General features: G+C 35.0%; 1 pseudogene; it reads left to right on the plus strand.

Annotated features, from left to right (window-relative positions):
- The first annotated feature begins 16,493 nt into the window (after positions 1–16,493).
- On the plus strand, positions 16,494–18,322 carry LOC141571895 (small ubiquitin-related modifier 2 pseudogene; annotated as a pseudogene).
- Positions 18,323–23,376: the final 5,054 nt, after the last annotated feature.

Consider the following 23,376-nt stretch of genomic DNA (forward strand, 5'->3'; position numbering starts at 1 on the left):
ATTAAAAATGAAATTAAAACAATTTAGAAGTAGCTTGGGTACAAGCAATATCGTTACAGAAAAATTTAAAAAGATATCCAAGCCCTGGTGAATAGTATCTCCAGCGAGATATAAGACCACTATGGTACCACGACAAAAATCATCCATATACTCAACTGCTTCAAAATAGGTAAGTTCCCAGTTGATGCTTGGCACTGTCCAAGGTGCTGGTTAGGCAAAGATTAAATTAAGAAATAGTCCCTGTCCTGGGAGGCTCAAACCTATTGGTGAGAATTAAAATGATGTCCATATAATCCTTTGGATACTTTTGGAAAGTAGAATTGTGATATTTGTGAGATCTATAATTAACAGCTCAGACCTTGGCCAGCATAGGAAAAATAAAGGGAAGAAAAGGAAAGTAAAATATAATCACAATTTATTTACAAATTATGTTAATTTGTCATTATGCACCCAAATCTGAATTTGGATTTCCTTAAGAAATACCAAGATCCACAGGTGTCATTCAACCAAAATGAATAAACTGGATAACAACATTTTTTCAGATTAATTTAAAAAAATAAAATATTATAAACATAGCCTAAGAACAAAAAGCATACCTAGTCTTGCCCCTCTAAGAACTTGTACACTGTTCAGGCATCTATGTTTCATTTATTTTTACTAAGGTAGTATTATTTATTTCAATGCAATTAGTAACTTTAAAACTCATAAAATCAAAAATTGATTACCATGCAGTTAATGTGCTTAAATGTGTCAATTTATAGTTTAGAATTTTGCAATTTCAAGGTTGAAAACATTAAAAAAATATACTGTAAGTGATATTTAAGATTCTTTTTAACTCAAGTAAATATGCTACAAGGAGAACTTTGGAACTGGAAATGTATCTTGTTTATTCCTTTATTTGCTAGTTAAAAATTATCTATCTCCTTCCATCACCATATATTTGATCCCGTTTACCCTCATCTACCACCCACTCCCTTTTTACCCTCTGGTAACCACTAAACTACTGTCTGTGTCTATGGGTGGTAAACACATAATGTGATATATAGATGAAATATTACAGAATTGTACACTTGAAACCTATGTAACTTGACTAACCATTGTCACCCCAATAAACTTTAATAAAAAAACACGTAAAATTATGTATCTCCAATTAAGCAACCTCAAAAATGATTGATTATTCAGTGATTTGTCAGAATTTAGAAAGGAATTGTTTTTAGTGTATTTTAGAAGTAGACAGGCCAACAGACCCTCTTTGTGTATGTAATAATGAATCATCCATTCTGTAACACAGTAAGATGTGGCTCTTCAGTCAAGAGAAAAAAGGCTAAAGTCTCAAACACAAAGCCTTTAAGAAAAACATAGCTTAAAATATCTACCCTTTCATTATCATGACTAACCATATAACTGTATTTGTATCTACATAGTTTACATTTTGCAAGACCCTTCCACTTTGTATGCTCAAAATACTGTGAAGTAGATATTATCTTCTCCACTTCAAACATGGAGTAACTCTGTTTCAGAACTGTTAAGCAACTTATTCAAGTTCCATATCACAACCAGAACCTGAACTTGCGTCCTCTCCCATTAAATCTGCTTTTCATAGATTGTGCCTCTTTTTCATGCCATGACTTAAAAATCTGTATCTCTAAGCCTGATTTTTTTCTTTATACTAGTCTGATCTTTTCATTTATTCGTAGACTACGTAAATTTGGAGATAACACTATCACCTCAAACTCTATGTGAAATTTTTCTCCTCAAACTGATTTCAATTTCAATTCTATTTTTCTTTTAATGAAGATAAACAATATATTCCATGTCTATTTTTCTTTTAGTAGTATTATCATTTGATATATGTTCCCACTAAACACTGGATTCTTCATTCCTTAATCTGTTACCATCTATAGCTATTTCTTTTCAAAATAGTTCCTAGCCTTTTCTTTTTTATCTCCCGTGCAATCACTACCAAAATCCAAACCCTCATAATTCTGTTTAGACTACTGCAACTTCTTTCTATCTTAGATAAATTCTTTCTGCCAAATCCACATTACCCAATACTTCCAGTTTACACCTTTATTAAAAATTTCCTTGTCATTCTGCTTACAGTCACTGCATTATTTTCAAACTCTTTTTTCTAGACTTCAAAAAAGTCATTGTCCCCATTCTATACCAAATGTACTCCCTAATACTTCACCACACATACTCCCTTCCTAGTTAGACTTATTGTCTCTTTTTCCCACAAGCATATGGAGCTTATTCTGCTTGTATAGTTTTTTTCTCTTGCCACTTTTTGTACTTGGCATGTCCTCCCTTCTTTCCTGTGCCAAATCTACCCATATTCTACGGCTCTGCTTAAGTTTCAAATCTTTCAGCCACATGAAGTTATTTAAACTTTTTGAGCCTCAGTTTTTTTCCACTCATTTATTCATTTATCTATACATTTAACACATATTGTTGAATATTTAATAGTACCTAATGTACGTGATTATTATTATAAAATGGTGAAGGTCATTCTTATCACAGTGCATGAGGCATACACTAATCATAACACATGATAAGTGATTATTACTATGTGCCTGACATTGTAAGCTGTCAATAAATGTTAGCTATTATTATCATTCATATTTTAGAAGATTATTATATTAGTTTGCACCAAATTCTACCATTCCTGAATTTCTACAGAACTTATAAATAATGTCACACTGCTAGAATCCCATGGTTAGTCTTTGATTATTTTATAATTGTCCACTCTGATGGTAAATATCTTCAAATAACACTCCTGCTTCCCTCATGTTCATCAGGGAGTTAGGCACACAGAAACTGGTGAGTACAGGGGCTGAATTGATTGGTAGACTTTTATGACAGAGAAAAGCTGATGTTTTCAGATCTATCCTCTGTTTTTGGAAAGTAATTTAGCTTGGATATGTGCCAGTGTCTTGACCTTTACTGACATGCAGTCACAAGGCACATTTGTTCTCTGGATTACATTTTAGCTAATAATCTATAAACCATAGACTCCTTGGGTTGTAAACAGCATGATTCATTTTTTTTTTTTTTTATCTCTAAGCAGGCTGCCCAAGCCATATTATACAATTGGCTTAGCCTAATTTCAGGCATCTCAATAAAGTCTATTCTACAATCTCCCAAAGTAAATGTGCACATGTTATCACAACACAATGACCAAAACTAATGATTTAGTTCATATATTGGATTCAGGCAGATTTGTGAACGACAGAAATCATTACTCTACTATGAATGCTTAAGTTATTCATGTTTTTTTGCTGTTGTGTAAGTTTGCAATTGGATATTGCACAGCTAAACTTCTGTTGCATTACTTCAGTAAATACTCATGAATATTCACCTTTAGTAATTCAAGCCAATGTCTAGTCACTCATATGCAAAATACTGCTGTTTTTCAATGCAGCCCTATTTTCAATCTTACCTTAAGCTCAGTGGAGATTTTTTTTTTACAAGTCTGGTAGTTATTAGGTAAATGCTATACACATTTAAGATAACCATTAAATTTCCCTTAATATCACTAGTGTCATAATTCAGCATCATCAAATTTTTATAGCAGTGCTTTAATAATCTTTTATCTCATCTGATCCAAATCCTCCTTTATAAATAATTAAGCTGCTCTAATATGAGCAGAGTAGGTAATTCTCGTTGTGTCAGACCAACAAGGATGGCATTTTAAGTTACACTAGATGTCACTAGGAAATTTTAGTGCAAGTTTTCATTTCTAAGCGTCCTCTGCATAAACATAATCAAGCAAAGATTATACTAACTGTAAGTAGATCTGGTAGTTTTATATTATTATACTGAATATTTGTTAAGTAAACTGCAAATGTTATATTTTATACTCAATTGATCTGGTTATAGAAAAAAATAAGCAAAATGCCACCTACATTTTTTATTCTAATATCTTCTTTTTCTTGTTCTTAAATATCTGTGAGGTTTTAATTCAATGTTTAGTTACTAATGTTTTGGATAATAAGCTATGGAAAGATCAGAGTACTCTTTTATCTGACAGGATTTTAGATTATTTTGACTTTATTTTACTCAATGGTATTTATTGTATATAAGTGTTCACACAAGCACACTCAAATTAAGATAATCAGACCAGATGTAGAAGAAATAACAATGGATATTTCAATAACCTGGGGTTAACTAACAGAGAAGATCTATCACCACACTTTGTAAAAAAGGAAGACACTATTGGCAATAGTATTAAATAGGTGAGGGTACAGAGGGGTCATTGAAACACAGAAAAAGAGATTTGCATAGAGCATACTACCTTGAAAACAATGATTTTCTATTGGGTGACATAGTCAACTCATGATATTCTCACTCTCTTCCCTGCATTTGTTCTACTGGCACTCTCCATTAATTGCTCCAGCCTACTGGTTGGGAAGCAGTTCTGAAAGAGTCAAATGTAAGATATCAACACAGTAAGCAACAATATTATCATTAATTCAAAGACTTTAAAATTGCTATGTTCCTCACAAACTCATCTTTAATGTATGATGGTGATCTTAAAATTTCTGCTTTCAGAAAAAGCATCATTTTGATTTCTTTCTCTAATACTACTAATGAATTTTCTCTGTGGGTATATTTAATGGAATTGAATATTAGTCAATTGAATATTTTTATGATATTAATTTTACCTCTACATTAACATTGTGTAATATTTTATTTAATTAGATTGTCTTTCTAAACCTCATTTTTTTGTTTTCCCAGAGATTGTATGTCATTTGTTAGATTTATTCATAAGTATTTGCTATTGTTAAAGGTGTCATCTTTTTAAGCATGTTCTAATTGTTTATTATTAGCATAAAGAATGACAATGGACTTCTGTATAATGATCTTATGTGCACATACTTTGCTGTATTCTTCTATCATTTCCAATATTTTTCTGCAGAATAATTTTTAAGTAGATAATTGTATCTTATTAAAATATTCATTTCCTCCTTTACAACCTTTTTTGCCTTAAATTTATTTTTCTTGTCTTATGGTCTGGCTAAGACCTCTTGTACAACATTGAATAGAAACAGTGATAATAGTATATTACTGAACTAGGAATAAATGAGAACTGTCTTATCTTGCTATAGTATATCATCAAAAATAATTCATAGCAAAACAGCACACTTAATGATGATTCATTAAAAACATTCCATTTAAAATTAGAATAAAAAAATGGAAGACTACTATCAATACTTTTATTCAATATTGTACTGGATGTTCTACAGTGAAACAATAAAAGAAAAAATAAGTTAAAGGATTGCAATAGAAGCAAAAGTGGTTATTACTTTAGATGATATGATTATTGATATATTTTCAACCAAAAAGAATCCTAAATTCAGATGCATTATTGGCACTAGAATTAGGAACAACTGCTGTTTAATAAAAGGATAAACTTATAAAGCATGTCATTATACCAGTAACAAACAGAAAATATTATTTAAAGAGACATTCATTATTATTTATAACTATAAAATATGTAATATGTCTATCAATCTAATAAGAAATGTGTAATATATTTTTAAAGAAAATGATAAATCCATATTCAGAAAAATTAAATAGACCTATGTCAATTAACAGAATGATGTTAATAAATGTCAGTGGGAGGACTCAGTATACTAAACATGTCAATTTTTCTCTAATTGATTAATAGGCAATTGTTAATTAATAGTACAAAGAATACCGAAAAAAATTCCACATGTTTATTTTTTGAACTTTGGCAATTTGATATGTTAAGTGCCAGGGCCAAGAATCACCATGACACAAATTGAGTTAATAGGCCCTATGAGATACTAATATTTAAACTTTAATACGTAATAAGTTATTGGCTCAGGTATACAGAAACTAAAGAAACAGACTAGGTAAGTAACAGAGGTGGCATTAAAATCACCAGGGGTGGGGGTGGCTGGTTAGCTCAGTGGTTGGAGCACGGTAGTCATAACACTAAGGTCGCCAGTTCGATTCCCACATGGGCCAGTGAGCTGTGCCCTCCACAACTAGATTGAAGATAATGACTTAACTTGGAGCTGAGCTGTGCCCCGCCACAAGTAGACTGAAAAGCAACGACTCGACTCTGGGAAAACACACTGTTCCCCAATATTCCTCAATAAAAAAATTTAAAAATCACCAGCAAAATGATGGATTATTCAATAAGACAAATGGCTAAGTCTATGGAAACAAGAGAAATTAGAACACTATATGGGCTCAAATAAAAACCACTTGACAACAAGTTTATAACTAAAATGTGAAAGGCGAAAATCTTAGCACTTTAAAAAGAAAGATCAGGTGACTTTTTTGTGGGGTTTTTTTTTTTTTTGGTCTGGGATAAGGAAGGATTTTAAAAAATAAGATTCAAAAATATATAACACAAATGGAAAGATAAGTACATTAGACTTTATTAAACATAAGTGTTTCTGTTCATCAAAAGATAATGTGAAAAAAAAAAGAAAAGACAAGTCACAAATTTGGAGGAATAGTTTCAAATATATAACAACCAAAGATTAATATCCAGAATATTTCAAAGTGTTCCTACAGATCAATAAGAAAAACACTGATAGCTTAGTAGAAAAAAAAATGGTCAAAAGACACAAATAAGTAATCATAGAAGAGCAAACATAAATCGCCCATAAATATAGAAAATATATTCTACCTCATTATGTAAAAAGGAAATCTAAATAAACATACTTGGACTATCATATCACACCCACCTTATTTTTAAAACGCTAAAAAGTCTGATAAAACTAACTATTGAAATAGTTATGGAGCAACAGGAAGTTTTATACATGGTTGGTAGGATTACAAATTGGTCACTATGAGAAACAATGCAATGTAATGCAGAAATGTTGAAGAAATGCAGTTTCTACAATCTGAGGAAAGGGTTGAAGTTCTTTGCGTAGTGGAAAATCTTAGAGAAATAGAAACCAATAAGACTGGGCATTCTGTGGAGAAGCAAAAATATCGTATAGTCAGCTGAAAAGGAACCTTGCAGAATAGGAATTATTTATTTATTTATAGAAGTGATGCCTAAGTATATTATTGTAAAACATTTTTAAAATATAGGACTATATAGACTAAAAAGTGAAGATTCACCTTCAGATCTCTCCCTGTTGCATTTTCCAACACAAAGGTGACCATTGTTGACAATTTAGTGTATATACTTGCTGGTCTTTCTTATAATTTGTATTACATTTACATGAATTAAAAAAAGTAAATTGCGATCATACTATGTGTCTAGTCTTGCAAAATGCTTTATTTTAACTTAATAATATGAGTTGGATATATTTCCCTAGAGGTCATACGAATTTACCTTATTCTCCAATTGCTATTTAGTACACCATACTATGGATATTCCAGCATATTTTGACATTTATATTGTTTCTAACCCTTATTACAAACAATAATGTATAAAATTCACTTTGGACATATTGCCTTCTGCACCTGTGTTCTGTGCAGTAGATATTCAGAAGTGAATTACTGATTAAAATATATTTTCCTTTAAACTTTTTAAAGATTTGCCCTTTTACTCTCTAAAATGTCATTATTAATACATTTTCCTACTAATAGTGAGAGACTTGTTTTTTCTTTTTGTCAAAACTAGATATATATTTTAATTGTAAGTATATTACATAAAACTATAATTTTGTGTAACATACATTTCCATAATTATTAGTAATATTGAGCATCTTTTTATATATCATTTGTATTTGAGTTGCCTCTTCATCTCTTTTACTTATTTTCTTGTTGAATTCAATTATCCTTATTGATTTCAGGAGGTTTTTTTTTTTTACTCTGGATAATAATTTTTTCTGTATTCTATTCATAAATATTTTCTTCATGCTATGTTTTACCTTTTGACTTTATGCTGTTTTGCACAAAATTTTTAATTAGTATGCAGGTGTATTTTTCAATCATTATATTTATAGCTGTTAGGCTTTGCATCTATAAAATCCTAGTTATATTCATAGCGATTGTTAGGAATGTGTGGGGTCACAACCTACATATTTTTATATCCTTTCCAGTGTCTAATGCAGTGCTTCATATATTCTCTCACTTGAATGAGAGTGGTGTGGTTGAGAGATGAATCTAAGCAAAGGAAATGAAAGATATGGAAGAAGGCAAGAAAAAAACTGCCTTCAAAGGAGGCCAAACTGAAAGACATAGCATCTTTCTATCATGGAGTAGTTAGGTATCTTCAGCCGTTTTCCTATATCAGTTAATAGAAACTCCATTTTTTCCATTTATTTAATTCAAAATCCTTGAACCATCTTTTCCTTCTTATACACCACCTCAACCAATCAGGCAATCTTGCCAGCCCAAAATACAAAATAAATTCCCAATAGACTCACATTTTACCACTCTTGCTGCTGCCAACTGCAGTCCAAAGCAAAATAATTAATTACATGAAAGTTCTCCCAGCTTCTACCCTTGTTCTCTTTCTTATGTAAGTAATATCCACATGGTGACCTGATTGATCTCTTCCGTTATAAATCAGGACATATGTTGCTCTTCTACTCAGCCTTAAAATGTCTTGGCACCACTGCCAGAGTAAAACGCAAGGCACCTATGTGACACAAAACCCTACATAATTTGGCTCCCTCACTCTCTCTGCCTTGCTCTCCTCCCACTTTCCCATTTCACACTGGCCTCCTTGCTGTTTCTTAAACACTACAGGCACCTTCATGAATCATGATTTTGAAGCATTTCCCCCTTATTTTAAGAATGCTCTTCCCCAAAATAGTCGTTTGTCTCATCTCCATAACCTCCTTTGGTCTTTTTTCAAAGGTCACCTTCTCTGACTATCCTAATATTCTGACTCTATACAGATTTGTGTTCAGTCAGCAATCTCTATTCTCCCTTCTGTTATTTACGTTTTTCTTCATAGCACTTACCTCCATCTAACATATACTGTTAATGGATTTGTTTCCTGTCTGCCTCCCCACTCTAGAATAGGAGCTCCAAGACAGTAAAGATTTGTTTTACTTTCTCATTACTCTCTTCCTAGGATCCAGAACAGAGGACCTTAGAAAGTTCTCAAAAACGTTTTCATTTATTTTAATAAATGAATGAATAAATAAAAATAAATAAATACATGAATAAATCAGAAAGAATTCCTGGATGTTTCAAATGCCAAAACAGAGTTTTGCTTTGAGATGAAAAGCAACAGAGGTACACTATGGATACTTGAAGGAAGGCAATAGAAGTTACCTGAAGTCAGAAAGAGGATAAATTTGAGGAAGACAAAGAGAGGAAGGAAAGAACCGCTATAATCCAATCTGAGGTCATTGGAATCTGGTTTAAGAAAATAGTAATGGTAATGGAAAAGAAGTAATGAATTCAAATGGAACAAAAAGTGAATTGGTTGAATTAAATGTAGTGGGTGGAGGGAAGTGGTAGTTCTTAGACACTCCTAATACTGTGATCTTAGAGAGCTGGACATTGTTAGGCCACTCCTACAAAGGGAAACGGTGAGAAGTTAAGCTCTTTTGGAAGAGATGGGGGAAGGGCTATGGTTTACTGATAGTTTCTATTTTTTTTAATCCTGTCACATTTTTCGCATAGCCCTCTCCCAATTTATGATCTGTATCTATGAGTCTGTTTCTGTTTTGTTTGTTTGTTTTTCTTTAGGTTACAAATATAGGTAAAAATCATATGATATTTGTTTTTCTCTACTGGACGTATTTCACTTAGCATAATATTCTGTTGGTCCATGCATGTTGTCACAAATGGTAAGATTGCATTCTCTTTTATGGCCAAGTAATATTCCATTGCATATATGTAGCATTTTTGCAATGATGTAGAGAAGGATGAATGAAAACAAAATTTTTACAGTTATAAAAAGATGGCATTTTCCAAACCATGTTTTACTTTTTTGTGCTTTATATTGCTCCTCCATATACTTGACAACTGTAATTTGACCTGAATAGTAATCAGCAGAGGAGTGATTCTGTACTGCTCCAAGTTAATTTAGGGTATATTCCTGTTCAGTATAAAATAGTCATGAAAGGAGTAGATAAGTTCCCAGTTTCTCTCTGGCCCTACCCCTTTAGTAGTGGCCCATTTTAGGACTCGGCCTTCATAGATAACATATTAGAAATAGATGTCAAGATGCTACATTTTTACACTGAGACAGAGAGAGAGCAAAAGAGAGAAAAGTGAAGAGGAACAGGAAGAGGGAGAGGGAGAGGGACAGGGAGAAAGAAAGATCAGTTTATTGCTTTGAGGTGTTACACTAGAACCCTAAGTATCTTGAATTTATTATCTTGAACTTCTGAGACGGTAACCACCTGAGAAATATATATTTATCCCATTAGTTTACAAAGGAGGAATCAAGACCTCTATAAGTTAATGGAATGAAATCATACCATACCACTCACCTACCCTCCAGAAGCATTGAAATCCCCAGTAGCAGACTGTGTGGGAGGGCTGAGCCATCCAGACTTGGGGGACTGAAGTGATGCTTTAAGAGGTAATATTCATCTGCAAAGTGCTTGGCATTTCTGGGGAGGTGTGTCCCCTCACAATATATCTTAGGCCTAATGGGTAACAAATTTGAATTTATTCTCCTTATCTTTGCCTTTTGTTCTCTTTGTATTTTTTCTTTTTTGGTATTTTGAAATACAATGGGAGTTAGACTTGAACAGATTATAAGGTAAGGAGTTAAACTGCTCAACTACACTTCTGAATGGGTGGAGTGAGTGACCACCTGGATTAGTAAGAATCCCTTTGGTTAAAGTGATGGTAACCCAAATCAAACTGGCTGAGGCAAAACCAGGTATTTATTGGAGGGCTGCCTTGTTGTCAAATGTGATTAAAGAAGTGTGACTAATCAACCTCTGGGAGGGCAGGGCTGTCCCAGGCTCCAGAATAGCTGGGATGGGGCCTATGAACACTGCCAGGACTCTATTTCGGCCTTATCTGTGCTCCTCTGCCTTTCAGCTGCATTTTTCCTACTCAAGGCCAGCTTTCTGTTCTACTTCCCCAAGACCTGCATGTAGTACGTCTTGCTGCTCCCACTACCTGGGAGGCACTGGCTGGCCTTTCCTAATTCTCATTTGGACAAAACCCAGGGAAGGATTCTGAGTCGCAGGCTCACCCTTGGTGTGTTCAGCAAGGCCCAGAGGCCATGGTGTGGGGTCCTTCATGAGGACCAAAAAGTCTTTTGATCATATCATTGATGAGGAAACTGAGGCACAGGGAGGATAACCGACTTGCCCAAAGTCACTCATCTAGTACGATACAATTTGATCATCGTCTGTAGAAGTCATTACATAAATATTAGTTATAATTGGACTTGTATCATGAAAAAGCTGTCTGGAAAGATCCTGAACAGAGCAGCAAAAAAAAAAAAAGAGGGATACACTATATTTAATAGGTTTTATAGCCATCTAGTGGTGGTCTAGAGAATTTCATCATTATTCATATATCACTGTAATAATTTGAGAAAGTTTTATGTTGCTCAATATAATCTTTAAATAGGTATCATAAATTTGAAATATATTTAAAATAAATTTACATATTTTATGGGCCCAGTATTGCACAGCGCACATTTAAATAATCATTCCAATTGATATTCAAGAAAACAGCCCTGTAGTGCTAATGATGACAATTATTTTGAAATTTAAAACATTTGGGATGAATTCTTTTGCAATAAATCGCCATTTGGCATCAAATGCAGTATGAAATGAGCCGTATTTCCAGGTTGGCAACAGACAGTCTGGTAAGAAAGACAGTCTTCTGTCTGAGAAACAAATAGTTGCTACTACAAAGGGAAAAAACTATAGGTCAGCACTAGGGGCCTTTCCTGAGGATGTATGTATGTGCTCGCTTATCCCAGAGGCTGGCACTGCAGCTGCTCTGAAGTTTGCTGCTGGGCCAGGAGAGAGGGAGCCACAGGGCACAGGACCGGTCAGCCTGGTTCTGAATGCACGTGTCCACTCTGGTCCCACCAACCATTTGGATACAATGCAGCCGTGCTGTTTATTCCCTTCTGCAAAGATGTGATTTTCAACAGTGTGATTCTAGCATTTGTCATTTCAAGTAGCACAGCACAATTTTTATGTAAGGGATACCTGACGGCGTCATACAAAAAAATTGACCGTTTGACTTTGAATATTTTAAAGATTATATTTAGTTTGACATCACTTGATGAATTTAAGTATAAATTTACCTTTCTATTTCAGAAATGGTATTCCATGGTGTATGTGATCGATAAATTTGTCCCTGCAGTACTAGATGTGTAACAAGAGTTTTTACATATATTTAGAGAATTCACCATATTATGCTAGATCAGACTGGAATAAGACTAATATTTATAACTCTCCAGTTATGTGATGAGGTCATTTAAATCTTGATGACCTCAAGATTTAAGGGAAAGATTTAAGGGAAAAAATCATGAGAAAATAGGTAACTTGAACATGTTCTCTTCCCTTGAGGTAAGATTTTGTGATATGTGGAAATATAATTCTATTCTTTTCCCAGGTTCAAAAAAAAAAGTGGCTATTCCAGCTTGTTAACTAATTTTCAATTCTTGTATTAACTGCCAGCATGGGAATAGATTTTTTTAGTAACATTGGTCAAGTAAGGGCTGATGAATGCAATGGACTGAGTGGCAAGGTTATAAATTAGATACGTTTTGAATGTAAATCTGTGTGGGAGCAAGATTTAAAATATAAAATGTATACTTGTAGTCATATATATTGGTATAAATGTCTGTAAATTGGGTAATATATTTTACTAAGTATATCTGAAATATTTATTGAAACCGTCTTGCTCCCTAGAAGTTATTTTAAAATGTACTATGTTTACCACAATTTAAAAAATGTTTCACGAGGGATAGAAAGCAGAAGCTCCTGTAATATCTCCCCCTTTGCATCATTCCTTTCTTGCAGAGAAATTTGGAGATGACACAGAAATCTCTTGGGATTCACTGGAGATCAACATCATGTACACACTCAGACTTGTGACCCTGAAGCCCGAAAGTGTGACATTGAATCACATTCTCCGGATCGGGGAAAGTGTGCTAGAAAACTTTCTGTATCCAAGCAGGAGACAGGATTCCTGCTCACGTTCTGAGCATATTTTAAGCCTTACACAATGAAAGGGAATGCATGCTAGTATTCACCTATTCTTCATGGTTAGATATAACTTTGCCTTCTCTTGGCAGTGACTAGGAACAGTTTTGCAAATTAATCAGTGACACTAAAAGACAGACAAGTCAGCTCAGATGTGACAAGAGTAAGAGTCTTTAAGAGTTAGGGAGTATCTGCTCACCTTCACCACACTGTCAGGGGCCCTCCTCCAAGCTCTCTTTAGTGAAGTAGAATTGTCCATTCCTGGCTCTGCCTCTCACCTGAGCAGAAGATTTAAAAGCACAACTGCCTCCATGACTCTGCCTGAAAGAAGAGGTTGAGTGGACCCATTGCTGACAGGACCCCAGCCTTTGCTGAGTTAGTTTATGATGGAAATCAGATGAAACAAGAAGATTAGGTCTCTTTCCCCAGCACCTCTGTAGTATAATTCAAAGAGGAGAGATGGGGTTATTAGGAAGGTATGCTTTAATTGATTTTGTGAATCAAGTCTCAGGTTCCATGTCATCTTTTTTATTCCCTTCGTGTAGGACCATCCCAAGTGAGTGGACTCTCCAAATGGGTGCCTTCTCATGGGGGCCCTAGTGCTGATGAAACCCTCCCTTTTCTCCCATGGGCCTTACATGAAAATCGACTCTAAATTGCTATGTTCTTTATATACATCTCCACATTTTCCTCAGTTCTCAGTTCCTGATAGAAACCCACAGGTTCAAAACCTCCAGGTGAACTTGCAACTAATTTTTTTTTTGCACATATCTGCCCATGCTTCCTGCAGGCCCACAAATTTTTATTACACCCCACTACTCTTCTCCCCTCTTCCACAATATGAGGCACCTGCATTACTTTCCAAGTGTGCCATTTACCAAGATGTGGAAGATTTTCCTCACCCGGGGAGTGCACAATGGGGAGACCAACCTTTGTACTAAATTGTGGTTCTCATTCTCTGAGCCTGAGATTGGGGCTTCTGCAACCATTGGTGACCATGCTTCCCATATCCACCGTTCTTTCTGGGACCAAGTATAAGGCAAATCTTGGATACAAAGTCAGCTTTTGCAAATGCCATGTAAAGCAGAGAGAGAGGCAGAGACAAATTTAGCATAATAACCCCAAGGAGACATGCAAGAAAGAGGCTTTTCTTGGTCCCCACATACTCCCCACTGCTCCACCCATAATTCCAGGTCCTCGGAAATAGGTGAAATGGAACCAGAGCATGCTGAGGAGAGGAGACATGAACCTGGGAGGTAGCAGAGAAATCAAAGGACATATGGAATTGAGAGCAAAGAACAGAAGAGACAGTGGGTCCAGAGAGGATATTTTCTTATTTCTTGTTGACAACAAGGGTAGTGACCATATTGTGTAGTTCTTAGACCCTAGACGAAAGACCTCAGGCCCTTAAGTGATTTGTATATGGCAGAAAAAACTACTTCTGATTTTCCACCACTTGTGAAATGCACATAGGTTGGAAGATATGATTCAAATCTGAATTAAAGGATCGTTTTACATTTTTTTGGACTCAGTGAGTGTGATGTCAATTGTTCATCTTGTTCCATATAGGACTTCGTCATCCTTCTCTTCCACAGTTAGTGCATGATACTGGGTTACATGTATACATCTGTACAACAATGTACCAATCATGTACCATCCATCTCCTCTTGTGCTCTTCTGATGCATTTCATGAAAAAGAAAATTGGGCAACTATTTCTAACAGGTTTTCTTCAGCCTTAATTCTTTGACATGAGAGACCACTACTAACTTTCACCAGTTTTCTAGACCAGCTCTTGGATGTTCTGATCTTCACAAAGCCAGAACTCTGAGAAACATATATTAATTTTCAAGAGATAAATGAATAACAATATACTTCTAGAAATTCTGAACAACACAAGTTCCTAGTAATAACTTTATGCCCCGGTTTTTTTCTGACAGCTGACGTACTGGATTCTCCGTGACTTTCTGACACACCAGAATCATTGTTTGTCTAAATCATATATTCTCCTAGGCTGCTTTGCATTGTACCTGGACCAAGAGATTTGGGGCAGACTACAGCAGGACCATATTTGTTTCAAAGCTGAGACACAGGTGTCTGAAGACCTACAGTGGGACTTCCTAAAACTTCTCTATTGCTCAGCCACTGGCAGAAAACCAGACAGTCTTCATTCACTTGGAATGGAAAGGGTCTCAATATTAAAAATATCCAATAAATTCTGGATTTCAGTGTATTTCTGTATCTCTTTTTTTTTCTAATTTCACTTTCATGTTTAGCAAATTTTTAAAATAAAAAACAATTTTCTTTATAAGTTTGTTATTGGTTTCTGCCTTTGGTTACAAAATCTGATTGGCTTCTCTCAACCTGGGATTCTTCACTAGTATTTTATTCCAGTATTTCAATAATTACACATTTGCATTAACTCTTTAGATTTTTTTCTATGATGTAGAATTTGTTTTTCTGAGGTAGTGGCCTACCTTGATTTTTAGTCACTTAGATAAATATATTATACAAAAAATAAACTAGTTTGAAATTCCTTTTATCTTATACCAAATTGTTTCAAATATTTGGGCCAATCTCTTGTCTTCTTTTTCCTTTTTTTATTTTATAATGTTTTTATTTTTATTTTTTTAATTAGAATTTATTGGGGTAACAGTGGTTAGTAAAATTACATAGATTCCAAGTTTACAATTTTGTAATACATTATCTACTTATTACATTGCATGTTCACCACCCAGAGTCAATTCTTCCATCACCGTATATTTGACCCCCATTACCCTCTTCTATTTTTTACCCTCTTTACCCTCCTCCCTTACTCTCTGGTAATCACCAAACTATTGTCTGTGTCTATGAGTTTTTGTTTCTTCATTTGTTTGTCTTGTTCTTTTCCTGTTTTCAGTTTTATTTACCACATATCCATGAAATCATATATTCTCGACTTTTTCTGCCTGACTTATTTCGCTTAGCATAATGATCTCAAGATCCATCCATGTTGTCCCAAATGGTACTATTTCATCTTTTCTTATGGCAGAGTAGTATTCCATTGTGTATATATACCACATCTTCTTTATCTAATCATCTATCGAAGGACACTTTGGTTGTTTCTCTTGGCCACCATAAATAAAGCTGCAATGAACATCAGAGCACATATATCTTTATGGATAAATGTTTTCAGATTTTTTTGGTAAATACCCAGGAGAGGGATTGATGGGTCATATGGTAATTCTATTCATAATTTTCTGAGGAACCTCCACACGCCTTCCATAACGGCTGCACCAGTCTGCATTTCCACCAACAGTGTATGAGGGTTCCTTTTTCTCCACAGCCTCTCCAACACTTGTTACTATTTGTCTTGTTGATGATAGCCATTCTAACAGGTGTGAGGTGATGTCTCATTGTGGTTTTTATTTGCATTTCTCTGATGATTAGTGATGTTGAGCATTTTTTTGTATGTCTATTGGCCATCTGTATGCCTTCTTTGGACAAATGTCTATTCAGGTCCTCTGCCCATTTTTTAATTGGATTGTTTGCCTTTTCGTTGTTGAGTTGTATGAGTTCCTTATATATTTTGGATTTTAGCCCCTTATCAGAGGCACTGTTTGCAAATATCTTTGCCCATTTGGTTGGTTTGTTGCCTCTTTGTTTTGTCGATGGTCTTTTTCTGTTCCATTTATCTGTTTGCTCTTTAGCCATCAGAAGTTTATTTATTTGGTTTTAACTTTATTTCTTTTATTTTTCTCAAATGCAGGAAAGCAATGTACTCCTGACACTGCTTATGTGCTCTTTTGGTGTGTACCTGGCACCTTTCTTGTGATGGGCAGCTGAGATGACTCTGGCACTCGCCACGACCAACAAAAAGCCCAATGAAAGAATCAAGACTAAGAACAACGATGGTATTAATTTGAAGGTGGCATGGCAGGATGGTTCTGTGGTGCAGTTTAAGATAAGGAGGCACACACCACTTAGTAAATTAATGAAAGCCTGTTGTGAATGACAGGATTTGTCAATGAGGTAAATCAAATTCTGATTTGGTGGGCAGCCAGTCAATGAAGCAAGCACACCTGCACAGTTGGAAATGGAGGATGAAGATACCAGCGATGTGTTCCAGCAACAGGCAGGAAGTGCCTACTAAAAAGGGAACCCAGTACCTGACTCCAGAACTCTGCTCCTCCCAACAAAGAAGATATTTTCAATTACGATACCGCAATTTGGTCCCACCACATCCTGACTACTACAGTATAGTTTTCTCTATTCTTTTATTTTCCCCTTCCCTATTCCATTATTGTACATTAAGTAACTGATGCATGTGCACAAGTATTTGCATTTTTTAAAACTAAATAGCCAGTTGTATGTTTTGATCAACATCAAACGGAGATGAGACAGGGGATAATACTGGTTCTGTGAAAATACCCCCTTTTCTCCATTAGGGCATGCTCATGCAGCTCTTATCTTTGTAGTCCAGTAAGTTATTTTGCTCTCACTACTTAATAACAGTATAAAAAAACAACATAAAAATCCTTGCATACCTTGTTTGATTGGAAATTTTAATGTTTTTCATTTATCATTGTAAAACCAAGGACAATTTTATAATTATTTTTTTTGTACGTAGCTGTCACATGTAGCGTGATCTGTTTTAAAGTAGAGATAAATTACTGTAAAAGAAATGAATCCTAGATAGTTTTCCCTTCAAGTCAACCATCTTGTTGTTTAAATAAATTTCTTGCATAAAATTACATATATGTGTATATATATGAGGGGTGCCAAAAAAGCATACACATTTTAAGAGACGCTATCTATGCTCAAGCAGTAGTTCATCATAGTCAGAAGTGTCTGGATGCTGATGGTAACCACTTTGAGCACCACTTGTAGAAGTCAAACTTGACTTGTATTCATCATTTGTTATTGGTATATGCTGAGTATTATAATTAACGCAGTTTTTTTTTTCTTTCTTAAAATGTGTATATGATTTTTGGCACCCTCCCTGTGTGTGCGCGTGTGTGTGTGCGTGCATGTGTGTGTGTGTGTGTGTGTGTGTGTGTGTGTATCACTGAATTTTCTATTTTTACTCCAGGAATACAGTGCCTTTCTAAACTCTCTCATCTACATTGACAGTTCTTTATTTTATTATCTTAGATTTTCTAGGTAAACGATTTTATTGGCTGTAAATAATAATAAACTTGACTCTTCTTTTTTCACATGTGTACCCTATTAATTTTCATTCTCCTTCCTCCCTCCCATTTTCCCTCCTTCTTTTCTTCCTTTCTTTCTTCCTTTCTCTCTCTTTTTCTCTTTCTCTCTCTCTCTCTCCTTCTGTCTCTCTCATCCTTCTCCTTCCTTCCTTCCTTCCTTCCTTCCTTCCTTCCTTCCTTCCTTCCTTCCTTCCTTCCTTCCTTCCTTCCTTCCTTCCTTCCTTCCTTCCTTCCTTCCTTCCTTCCTTCCTTCCTTCCTTCCTTCCTTCCTTCCTTCCTTCCTTCCTTCCTTCTTGCAATCTTTCATTTTGCGAGGGAGAGAAAAATTTCCCCCTTCTGGTTCTTTTGGACGTTTGAATATAATTCAAAGGACAGAAGACAGATTAACAGAAGAAAATCAGTGTTAGTTTTTTACACACAAAAACCTCACACACATAAGAGAGTCAGAGACCCCACATACATGAAAGGTTCAGAGACAAAAAGGTAAAATGGGGTATATTTGACATCTGAGCTAAGGAATGGGATAAGGTCTTGGGCTTCAAAGGGAGGAGGGCAATTCACAGGGCAATAAGAATAAGGGCAGATATTCAGTAATTAGATGTTTGACCTAACATATACTTAGGTCATAAAAAATTATTTTTGGTAATAACTCATTCTGGGAAAGATTCCAATTTACATTTATTTAGGTAGTTAATAGAGGGGCAGAAATCTCTGATGAGTCCACAGGGTCTTGATTGCTTTTAACTCAAAAGAATCCTCATACCACAGTGGCACATCTTGGGGCCACTCTTGTTCTGAACACCTACAATTTCTTTTTTGATTAAAACTCTAAAACAGTGCTGAACAACAGTAGGCAATAATACAGCCTCATCTCATTTATATCACATTCTTCGTGATTTTAACATAAACAGGTAGGTTTGATTTTACTTTGTTTTTCAATCAAGTACAATGTTTGCTGTTGGTTCACTTACTGGCATTCCATCTGCTCCAAGTGCAAGATAGGAATATTAGCCTGTGAACCAGTTTCCGTGCACACCCATAGGATGTGTGTAGGGTAGGTTGAGAACTCCCTTTTCCCTTGCTCACTCATCATCAACCCTGCTTCAGGCTAGACTTGTACAGATTTTCTGCCCCTTGGAGCTTGACTGTTTTCAGATCTTTCTGAAAACTGTCCATTGACTCCTCAGGTGAGCTAGTGAACAGCTGGGTGGCTTGACATTTACTAAGTTTAATTTACCAGTATCATGTCTTCCAGAAGTCACCCAGTCACTCTTCTGATTTCTCTTAATGTTATATATAGATAGATAGATAGATAGATAGATAGATAGATAGATAGATAGAATATATAGAATATATATGTATATATATATACATATATACATATATATACATATATATACATATATATATATATATATATATATATATATATATATATTCTTCAGAATGTCAGTGGGAATTAGGTAAGCAAATCAGCTCAGCCAACCAACTTGAAGTGGTTAATGGTTCTTTTAAAAATGAAATCTATCATTTTCAATTCTCATGTGTGAAAACATAAGTGAATTTTTCCTGAAGTTAATAAAGACAGATGGAAATAATACATTAAAACTCAGCTCCTAACAGACATTAATGATGGTAGCTCACTTAAAATTGTTATCCAGGTTGATTTAATGAACACTGGATTAAGAACAGTGGTTCCAAAGTGAAAATATGAATATGAATAAGTTGACTTATTATACTACCTGATATCAAATTATACTACAAGGCTATAATAATCAAAACAGCATGGTATTGGCATAAAAACAGACATATAGATCAATGGAACAGAATAGAGAGCCTAGAAATAAATCCATGCCTATATGGTCATTTAATCTATGACAAAAGAAGCAAGAATTTACATTGGGCTAAAGACAATCTGTTTAATAGATGGTGCTGGGAAAACTGGAGAGATACATGCCAAAAAATGCAACTGGACCACCTTCTTACACTATAAATAAAAATAAACTCAATTAAAGACTTAAATGTAAGACCCCAAACCATTAAACTCCTAGAAGAAAATATAGGAAGTAAACTCTCAGACATCACACTTAGCAATATTTTTTTACAAATATATCTCCTTGGGCAAGGGAAACAAAAGAAAAAATAAACAAGTGGGACTACATCAAACTAAAATCTTTTTTCACAGCAAAGAAAACCATCAACAAAATAAAAAGACATTCTATTGAATGGGAGAAGATGTTTGCCAAAGATACATCTGATAAGTGGTTAATATCCAACTTTATAAAACATTCATGCAATGCAGCATCAAAAACACAAATAATCCAATCAAAATGGACAGAGAACCTAAAGAGACATTTCTCCAAAGAAGACATATAGATGGCCAATAGACATATGAAAAGATGTTCAACATCATTAATTATCAGAGAAACACAAACAAAATTGCAAGTGAACAATGAGATACAACCTCACTCTTGTTGGAATGGCTATCATCAATAAACCAACAAACAGCAAGTATTATAGAGGCTATGGAGAAAAGGAACCCTTGTACACTGTTGGTGGGGTCGCAAATTGGTGCAGCCACTATGGAAAACAGTATGGAGTTTCCTCAAAAATTAAACACAGAATGACCTTGTGATTCAGCAATCTCACTTCTAGGTATTTACACAAAGAAATCCAAAACACTAATTTGAAAAAAACATATGCACCCCTATATTTACTGCAAATCTCTTCACAGTAACCAAGATATGGAAACAACTGAAATGTCCATCAATAGATGATTGGATAAAGAAACTATGATACATTTATACAATGGAGTGTTACTCTGCCATAAAGAAAAAAAAAAGGAAAGAAAAAGAAATCTTGCCATTGTAACAACATGGATGGACCTAGACGGTATTATGCTAAGTGAAATAAGTCAAACTGAGAAAGACAAATACCATATTATCTCACTTATATGTGGAATCTAAAGAACAGAATAAATGAACAAACAAAACAGAAACAGACTCACAGATACAGAGAACAAACTGATGGTTGCCAGATGGGTGGAGGGTTGGAGGGACAAGTGAGATGGGTGAAGGGATTAGAAAGTACAAATTAGTGGTCACAAAATATTCATGGGGATGTAAAATACAGAATGGGGGATATAGTCAATAATGCTGAAATAACTAAGTATGGTGTCAGATAGATACTAGACTTATCGGGGGATCACTTCATAAATTATATAAATGCCTAACCACTGTGCTGTACACCTGAATTAATATAAAATAATATTGCATATACATATATAATATATAATTAGATATATAATATAATATTGCATATATATATATATATATATACATATATATATATATATACACATACATATACACACACAGGTTGGGATTATAACTTTGTGAGGTGTGTAAATGTCTAATTATTATGTTGTTTTGTACACCTGAAACTAATAATGAAAAAAATAAATCGTAATAAACAAAAATCACTAAACTTAAGGAGAGATCCAAGATGATGGAGTAGATAAACACTATGCCTGTTTCCTTCTGTGAATACATTAAAATTACAACTAAATTATACAACAATCAACCTGGAGAACCATCTGAAGTCTGGCTGAACAGAAGGTTTATAACTAAGAATATAAAGAAGAAGCCATGTCAAGACTGGTAGGAGGGGTGGAGATGTGAAATGAACCATGGAGGTTCCTCCCAGAGAAGCAGGGTGTCCCAATCCCACACTGGCCTCCCCAGCCCAGAATACTGGTGCCGGGAAGAGGAGCCCCCACAACATCTGGCTGTGAAAAACAGTAGGAATTCTGACCATTTTGGTAGGACGGAAGGCTGCAAGAAATTATGACATTTCTCTTAAATGGCCTACACGCAGACTATCTCACCCCCAGGCACTCACCCTGGGCTCAGGCAGTTGGATGTTGACTCGGAAGGTGTCAGAGGTATATGGGGGGGTGGGGGCAGATTGAGGTGGCTGGCTTCAGGGCAGGGCTGGAGGACAGTTACCATTTTCCCTGTGTGAGGTCCTCCTCACACACAGCTGGCAGGCAGGTGCCATCTTTCCTGCGTTGAGCCCTACCCGCACACGGCCAAATCTAAATCTGATTGGCCTGGTGAGCTCTGCTGCTGCTGACTCACTGGGAACCTGCCTTACCCGACTCCCCCAACTCTGGAGGCAGTTTCTTGTGAGCAGCCAGCCTCGCCCACATTACACTCTTTCTGGGAAAATTATAGGAGGCCGTGGGCACTATGTGGGCAGCGACTGGCCTTGGTGTGCTCTGAGACTTTTGCTGAGTAGCTCCAGCGCCCTGGCACCAAATCAATATTGTGTTGGTGTGGTACAGTGTCAGAAGTTTTGTTGGACTTATCATGGTGATCACTTCTTTAGCATAGGGAATAAAATAAAAAATGTGGTATTAACACTGTATAGGTGGGTACCAGTTGAATAAATATGATGTACACCTGAAACTAACATAATATTGTATGTTAGCTGTATTTTAATTAAAAAAAATCTTAAAAAGTAAAAATTCCACACTAAGAGGCCAGTTATATATGCTTACAATGTAGTATTATGTTAACCTTAGAAAGAACAAAGCATATCTATAAGTATGGTGCATTTTTCTAAATTTATAAATACCTTTGGATAAATAAACAGTATTAAATTACATGTAACAAAAATAAGGTGAAAAACTGTGCAATGCAGTTTCATTTTGGTAAAAGAAGTTGAAGTATGCATCTGAAAAGATACAAAAAAATTTAACCCAAAATTTTGCCATTAAATTGTTAAATTGTTGGTTTTATTTTTATCCTCATTAGGACCACTGGTCTAAATGAATGAATAAATAATTAAGGAAATAAATTAATCAGGGCTACATTATCAAACATTTTACTAACTACTTTCTAAATAGTGTTAATATTCTCTACATTTGTTTCCCAAAAAGCATGGTTAGAAAACTATGTTAAGAAAAACTATTAATGGAAATAACTTTGCATATAAAAATCATTAAGTGTTTTAGTGGAGGAGGAGGGAAACTGTCAGGAAACCAACAATTAAGTTGGCCTCTGTGTTTCTCCTCCGTTTTACCTGGGACCAGTGCCTG

The sequence above is a fragment of the Rhinolophus sinicus genome, linkage group LG05 (genome assembly GCF_036562045.2).
Source record: "Rhinolophus sinicus isolate RSC01 linkage group LG05, ASM3656204v1, whole genome shotgun sequence".
In the NCBI taxonomy this organism is placed as follows: Eukaryota; Metazoa; Chordata; class Mammalia; order Chiroptera; family Rhinolophidae; genus Rhinolophus; species Rhinolophus sinicus.